General features: G+C 44.5%; 1 long non-coding RNA gene across 1 annotated transcript in view; it reads right to left on the bottom strand.

Annotated features, from left to right (window-relative positions):
* Window positions 1-239: 239 nt before the first annotated feature.
* LOC146185048 (uncharacterized) overlaps window positions 240-7,450 on the bottom strand; it is a 310,168-nt gene continuing 302,957 nt past the window's right edge. The window contains exon 5 of the long non-coding RNA XR_014707963.1: window positions 240-389. This is a non-coding gene — a long non-coding RNA (uncharacterized LOC146185048). The remainder of the gene's footprint in view (window positions 390-7,450) is intronic.

The following is a 7,450-nucleotide window of genomic DNA, read 5'->3' as shown; positions in this document are numbered from 1 at the left end:
TATTACAAAGACAAATTAAGTAATTCTTTTTATTTATGTTTCGAATACAAGAAAGCGTTCATGAAAAGCGAAGCACGAGTTGAATGCCAAAAGTTTGCACTTAGTGCCGCTAGCGGCTACAATGAGCATGAGCTTGCGCGCGGCCAAGAAAGAAGGAACATTGAATAAATATAATTTGCAGGAGCTAGATGACCTCCTGCAAATTTCTCTATTGCATAAAAGTTTCCTTTCTGTCATTCCCTATACGTTGGCCGCGTGCAAGCTGCTACAGTGGGCCAACGTAGACTAGATAGATAAAGCCGCAGTCGAAAGTGCAGGACACAGTAGAGACCTCTTACGGTGAGATGCCGCCAGAGGGGCTGCTTGTCCATTCCTGGTGGATACCTTTGCTGGAAAAAAGTTTGACAGTCACAAAATGACTCCCTTTGTTTCCTTTTTTATTGATACGATTACTTATTACGTATTACTGTCTCCTTGAAGTTCAACGATATTTTTTGTACTAGCTGCACGAAACAATTGACACATTGCCGCATACATGTTCGAAACAAATAAGGTTCACGTATGAAAACGCTCCTGGGGCCCTATTTTCAGAATAGTCACGCGTTTGAAATTTGCGGTGCGAAATTTTGAGCTGTGGAAATGGCTTTTGGCTCTGACGTCAAAGTGACGTGACTTTGCAATCGGATTTTTAACAGAGCTATTCATGATGTCTGGATGATAAATATAAGCAGTTGTGGAGGGAAATAGAATATATAGATGGTAGGTAGGAAAGGACTTGTGCTTGTATTACAATTGGGGTGAAAGGTACTGCTTGCTGTCAGGGGACACATCCTGAAATTTGATTGGCTGACGTTGTGCAGAGGGAAATACGTCATGCATGCACGTTATACGATGACGTCCAAGTGACGTTTAATGACGTAAAAATGTGCTGCCATTGCCGTAAATGCAGAAGTTGGGCGCCACGTTTGGGACCCCCACTACGGCGAGCGCATAGAAACATGGCGAATTTGACGTGGAGTATAGGCGACTGTTAGCTCACTGCAATTCGGTAGACAGTTACTTTGGATGGTGAAGTAAGCTGACACATCTTGCTGTAAATCAAGTAAGTGCTGAAACGACATCATAAGTATACTTTCAGCTGCGAAACCTTTTAAAGAATTAGATGCAAATTTACAGCCGCATTGAGGAGCTAGCTGTCCTCTCGTTGCAAACGCTTTGCCCTTATAAATAAACTCGATCCGCGCGGTTGTTACCAAACACAGCCATGGCGCTGTGCTAACTCAAGTGCTGATCTGCGCGAGACGAGGCATTTCAGAGAGCACCGCAATGCTTTTGAGTTATTGGTCTGGACGGTTAGTGAGTGCGCCAACCTAAGGAGTCATATGATGCGGTGGCTGTTCAAGGAACTTCGAGGCGATAGGCAGCGAGGGATCACCGAGGACTGTCATAAATATCAACCCTGAACACCGCGCTTTTGTATAGGCTTATGCATTTACTTTAACTCGATGAAATTAAGATTTCTCCCGATAAGCAAGCAAAATTAGTGACAGCTTCTATTTTTAATGACGTAACTTATGTGCCATATACTGCTACATGTGATGTGTTTCATGTAAAGTTTTGCTCAGGTGTGCATGCAGGCTCACCATTTGCTGATTTTTTTAAAAAACCAAAATAAGTACTACAGGTCACATTATAATGACACGCTGTAATCACATGATGTTGCTAATTGACGTTTTGTGCTGACTGCCTTTTTAATAAAGCCAAAAAAATCTTCCTTTTGCTTTGTATTTTACCGTTTCGACAGTAAGGGATACACGCACGCGGCATCGTCCTAGCTCCATGCCGCGTTCTCTTCAGTCATCTTTCGCTTTCTTTACTTTTTCTCCGTTTGTCCCTCCCTGCAGGTGTGCGGTAGCCTACTGAGCAACACCTAGTTAACCTTCCTGCTATTACGTTCTTCTGTTTATCTGTCTCTGCTCCTCGGGCATCTTGTGCGTTTTACAGGAGCCTTTCGCGCGCCAGCGCATAAAATTTAACTGACTAAGTGTAAGTCCCATCGTGTACCTTTGACTTAGTCATGTATACCTCTGTCACACAGGCAATCTCAATGCCCATTGAGTGAATGGCCATTGAAAGTTTCAAGGATCATCGAGATGCACCGATGCCACACGGCAAATTTCAATGACCATTGAGTAGTGAGTTTGTGATCAGACAGATGGCGCCACAGGTAACAACGTCCATAAAAAATATGAAGTGAAATAGGATAAACGAGGCGGATATAGCACTAATCAATATTTTAAAATGAAAATTTGTTCAGAGAGGGTGTTCAAATACTTCGCAGCATGGCATGACCTAAAGGCAATTCAGGCAAGCAACGACGGAACGACGACTAACGATGTGCAATCACCACATTCGTTTTGCACCAGCTATGCTGCCACATCTCGGCAGTGGTCTTCGTTGCTTTCGTACTTGCTATTGTTAGAAGCAAATGTGGGGATCTTCTTGGTCTCGGTTGTCGCAAAGTGTCGTAAGCATGAGCGAAACGCTGTAGCATGCCGCACTGCCACAGAATAGCAGAAAAGTGGGCAGCACAGCCTGTAGCCACTAATAATAGATACTCTGAGACTGCGAGCTTTGTCTTCGGACTACCATGCCGGCAGCGAGGCTCCTTTTTGGCCAGTGCTGGAGCTACTTCGCATATCTGTCGATACCTCCTTTTTACGACTAAGTCCTTAGACGTTTTATTTCTTGCATTCAAATGCCGCTAATAAGTGACTGTGAGAGGCCATCGGCGCTTATGAGGAGCAATGTCACTTTCCGCTCCCATTCTGCGCCAAGCCACTGCAAATATTTCGTTGCCGTTCTTGCGCTTCAGCTGTAACGCTCCTCGCGTCTCGCAAACTCGCTCAGCCTCTCCATGCGTAGCTGCTGCTGAATGTCCAGCCGCAAGCATGCCACGTGACACTGTAACCGCAATGCCACAATGTATTTCCCTCACCCTCACTGCAACTCGAGATGTCTGCATCGTGGAATATGCTGCAGAAGCTCGGTTCCCGGAGAATGGTCGTTTTTCATATTTGGCGCCAATAATAGCCGACGACAATGCTTCTTTTCTATAATTTTTTTCTCTTTCTTTCAGAATGCTTAATCCGATTGTGCGCTTACATAACTTGGCACCAGCCTACTGTACACGTCATGCGTACATAACAATTTGAACAAAATGGCGAATCGTCTAGAACAGTGCTCCTGCTGGCACTGAAACTGCGCACATATGTGTAGTTCAATCTTTGGATCAATACTTGGTGGATTTTCTGTAGTACGCTCTTTTCGATAATTTTTATAATAGTTAAAAAGAGATCTGCGCGTGTTAATGACGACTCTCCCATCCGCCTTTACGGTGCCAATCACCGATTTTCTGTCGCGATATATATTCGCACCGATGCAAGGTGCAAAAGGGGCCATTTTTCGCAAACTACAGAGTTTGAGTGTCGATATTGCTGAAGGGAAAGAAGTTACAACTAGCTGTGCAGAAGCATGCAAGTGTTCTCCAGCCGGGGATGATAGAGCAGCGGTGCTCCCAACTGCCGAAAATAACCACCACCAGAATCACAGTTCTATTAAAATATTAAAACCACATGTGCAGACTTCCAGGGCATGTGGAAAGTTGTGTCTTTATCTAGATGCTTCTTCGCAGACTTTAAACTGAGCGTTGTCGAGTTCAACGGACATTCGCAATTCGACGATCGTCAAGCACGCTTGTTATCGCCGCCGCCGAATCGCTTAGTTCTTTTGCGGGTGCAAGTCAGCCCAATAAAGAGTTCCGGCCTTGAGAGCACTTCTAGACTATTCATTTGTTGTCATCAGCCTTGTCACAATCACGTGACAACGTTATTAGTCCATTCGTCCGAGGGCGTCGCCGGAGTCACTGAGTCTTGGAATCCTCATGGTCTCAGCGGCGCATGCTGGCCCCTATCCCCACGTTTCTTTCACCAATCAAGTGATACTTGCCGAGTCGCGGAGATCTGGTGATGGGATGCTGGGAAACTGGCTCTTGTGGATTTTTCTCTTGTGTTTGCTCAGTGTTGCTATCGAACTTGACTGCGTAAACGTATACGTTTGCAGTAAACAAGTATTCCTAACTTCTTGTGAGCGCAGCAGTGCTTCATACTTACGAACAGCCGGAAACGCTATGTAATGTCGTACGTCTTCGCCGAGCTAAACAATGTTCCCATGTAAGCTTTGCTGCACATTGGCCAACCGCGACTGCGTAAGCTATGTTTTACCAGATCCGGTAAGGTATATCAATAACGCCTAAAACTGTTGTGTGTCGCGTAGCCTACGAAATGCTGTAAGAAACGCGGAACGCAAACCCTCAGAGAAATGGCTACTCAACATCTCGCGGCAAGTAGGGAAAAGACTGGCAGTGGCAACGGAGCTTCAGAGCTGATATGTGCTCCCTTACACTTCAATTAATACGATCATAGGAAAGGAACGAAGTGCAAGTTGGAAGCCGACGGTGGTTCTGACGCTCTTTAACTTACATCCCACAGAGTCGGTGGCTTAAAAGAAGCGGAAAACGCTTTCTTGTGTGCAGATGGTCTGGAATTTCACACAAGCAGTACAGTATGTTAGAATGTTTGTAGAGAGGATTAAATGCAAAGAACACATTTACACATTAAGACGTGAGTACTGAACAAAATGAAAGCGAGAGTTTCAGAGTCTAGTCAGATGTAGCAGAAAGTTATGCTCGGGAGAGTGTTTGCATATAGAAGCGTGTCAGATAAAAGAGTGTAAGAAAAAAGAATCTCAGAAGTCATTGAATTTGACACATTTTTTAACGATAATAAAAAAAAGAGCGCATCCCTTTTAAGTGCAAGCTCGAACGCTCAACGAGCGACTGTAAAAGCTGTGAGAAAATGACGACAAAGTCGGCCAACGACTGAAACGCTATGAAGATGACTGAGCTGTGCAGGCCGCAATTAACATGTCCAAAGCTGCAGCAGATGACGAAACCGTGAAGTTTTGTCTTGGAACAAGTCATGAGCTTCTAGAGAGTAAGACCAAAATGGAAAGAGCAAACACTGTAAGAATGTCTGCCACAGAAAGCAACATCCTCTAAGGGATGCGATTTGATGCACGAAAGAAAGCTCTATAAACTACGTTGCCGAAGTGGGCTAAGTTTTTTGGTTCGTCTGCGAGAGAAACTGGACTAACAAGCCTCATCAAAGAGCGACTGTAGTTAGAGAAAGAAGATTGGAAGTCAGAAAAAAACAACATACTGCAGCATCTGCATTCACGAAATATCAATCTAGCGAAAAATAATATATCATCGTAAGGCAGTCAAGGTATCTGTGCTGGTCGACAATGTGTCCGAGGCTAGAAAAGATGCTGTTGAAGTAGACGCCAGATCCCTTTGCTTTGTAGTACGGAGGTTGTCCGCATTTTACATTATTCTGATAGGTTACTCCTTTTATGATCGGTTACCTTTTACAAAATATCGAGTCAGCTCGTTCATATTAAACAGTTTGCAAGGAGGTTCATGAGGCAGGTTTCTAAAATGTCCGTAGTTTACCGGAAAGCACGAGACCAGCACCGTTACGTTCCGTACCATGTTTCCAATGTCAACACACTCGAACTTGTTGCTGCTCATCTGGTACACGAAGGTGAACCTCTGCTTCTCTCATTTAATCCAAATCACCCCCTAAAGCGCCTCAGACCAACCTACAGGAGAGGGAGAGAGGAGATGTCTGATGGTGTGGAGCCCATTAGCGGTGGTTTCTTTCTCAAAGCGATCTACAAGGTATATTCTAGATAATCAGATTGCTCAGGTGCTCATGTGTTGCACAGTGGTTGGAGTAAGGGGAATACACATGTGTAAGGAATGCTAGAAAATCACTGGTTCCGATCGTGTTTAAGTGATTCGCAAGAGAAAATGGTCTAGGAACTACAAGACCTCGTTCGAGTTTTTTGTTTTGTTCAAAGCGAAAACACTAATTCAGAGGTTCAGAGCTTAGCAAGGTCGTGTTACGTTTGTGTGTCCTCAAACTGGCCGTGCCGCATGGCAGCGCCCGCCTTCTCGGTCTAGCTGGTGTAAGTACACCGGCTTCTGTTACTGTACCCCCTCCAACCGATATCTCAGAAGCAACACGCGAACACCGCGGCAGGTGCTTTTGCTCGTTATAGAAAAGGTTTGAGTAGGATTACATCTCCACCATTATTTCTTTCAGCGTGAAAACATTACGAATTATTCGATAGCAAAGTGGACCTATAAATAAGAACATTGCCTGGGGTTGTATAATATTTATAAAGGTAAAAACGCCTGTTGCGTGTTTGCACATGCGCAGAAAATTCCTGCTTCAAAGTGTATTACACTGAACTTCACTGGTATTTAAAAAGTGCATCTCTCATAAACAATTTACACTGCCCAGTCATATTGATCCAAAAGAAAGCAACAACTTCCGAGCAATAGTATTACAAATTATATTTTTCAGCAGGCAGTAGTAATAACCAGACTATCAAGGCACTTGGACAGTGATAAAAAAAGTGGCTGTTACAAAGAACGAGAGAACCATCTTTGCTTTTTATGGGCGCCTAGAAAACTTCCTCAAGTACCATGGACAGCTGCTGCGGAAGCTCCGGGCCGTGTCAACTACCCGAGTGAGTTGACTATACATGCCGGCGCCAGACCATGTGACCGTAAGTAGCCAATAGCCGGCACTGCGACGAATATATATCAGCTGCGCTAATTTCGAAAATTCAGTGATTTTAGCCGCTCACAAAGAATGTCGAGCGGCCGTGGGAGAGCTCGGGATTTGGCGAGTTTTCCCTAACTCGAGACATCCTACATTGCACCCTAGAATGGCGCTTGTACTTTTCCGCCTCTCTTGTTTTTCGCGCGTTTTCGACAATTTGAACAAAATTCTAGAAGCCTATACGGGAGCTTAAATAGCGCATTGTAGCTACATGAGTCATTGTATTTCGGTGCAGCCACACACAGCCATGATCGGGCTGCATAATCGGCAGTTTCGACGAACACTAGCCATGCATACATCAAACCACATCTTCGAGGAATTCTCGCGGGGAATAAACAATCTCTCCACAAGCGAACTGTGAAAAACTGTATTGTGTGCACAGTACATATAGCCATGTGGCAGTAGGATAGGTTATCCATGTCACTGAGGTGAACTCAGAGGGAAAGGAAGAAGTAGTAGACAAAGAAGAATCAGATAGTATAGAAAAATATGAAAGCAAGCATAGACACCAATTAGAAACGCATGTCTGCAGCAGCAAATTAAATTCCTTCAACATATTTCGTCTTTTTAGCTTCCGTCGTGTGGGGCTGCAAACATATGAAAGCGTGGTATGATTTTTTGGCTGTCCATATGAGAACGTGCTGCGTTTCGAAAGCGAGAAGGACGAAGAAGAAGCTTCTCGAGCCCACGCTTGCACG

The sequence above is a fragment of the Amblyomma maculatum genome, chromosome 6 (genome assembly GCF_055883805.1).
Source record: "Amblyomma maculatum isolate TAMU_Amacu chromosome 6, ASM5588380v1, whole genome shotgun sequence".
NCBI lineage: Eukaryota > Metazoa > Arthropoda > Arachnida > Ixodida > Ixodidae > Amblyomma > Amblyomma maculatum.
Note: the sequence above shows the minus strand (reverse complement) of the source record. Positions and strands in the feature narration are given on the sequence as shown.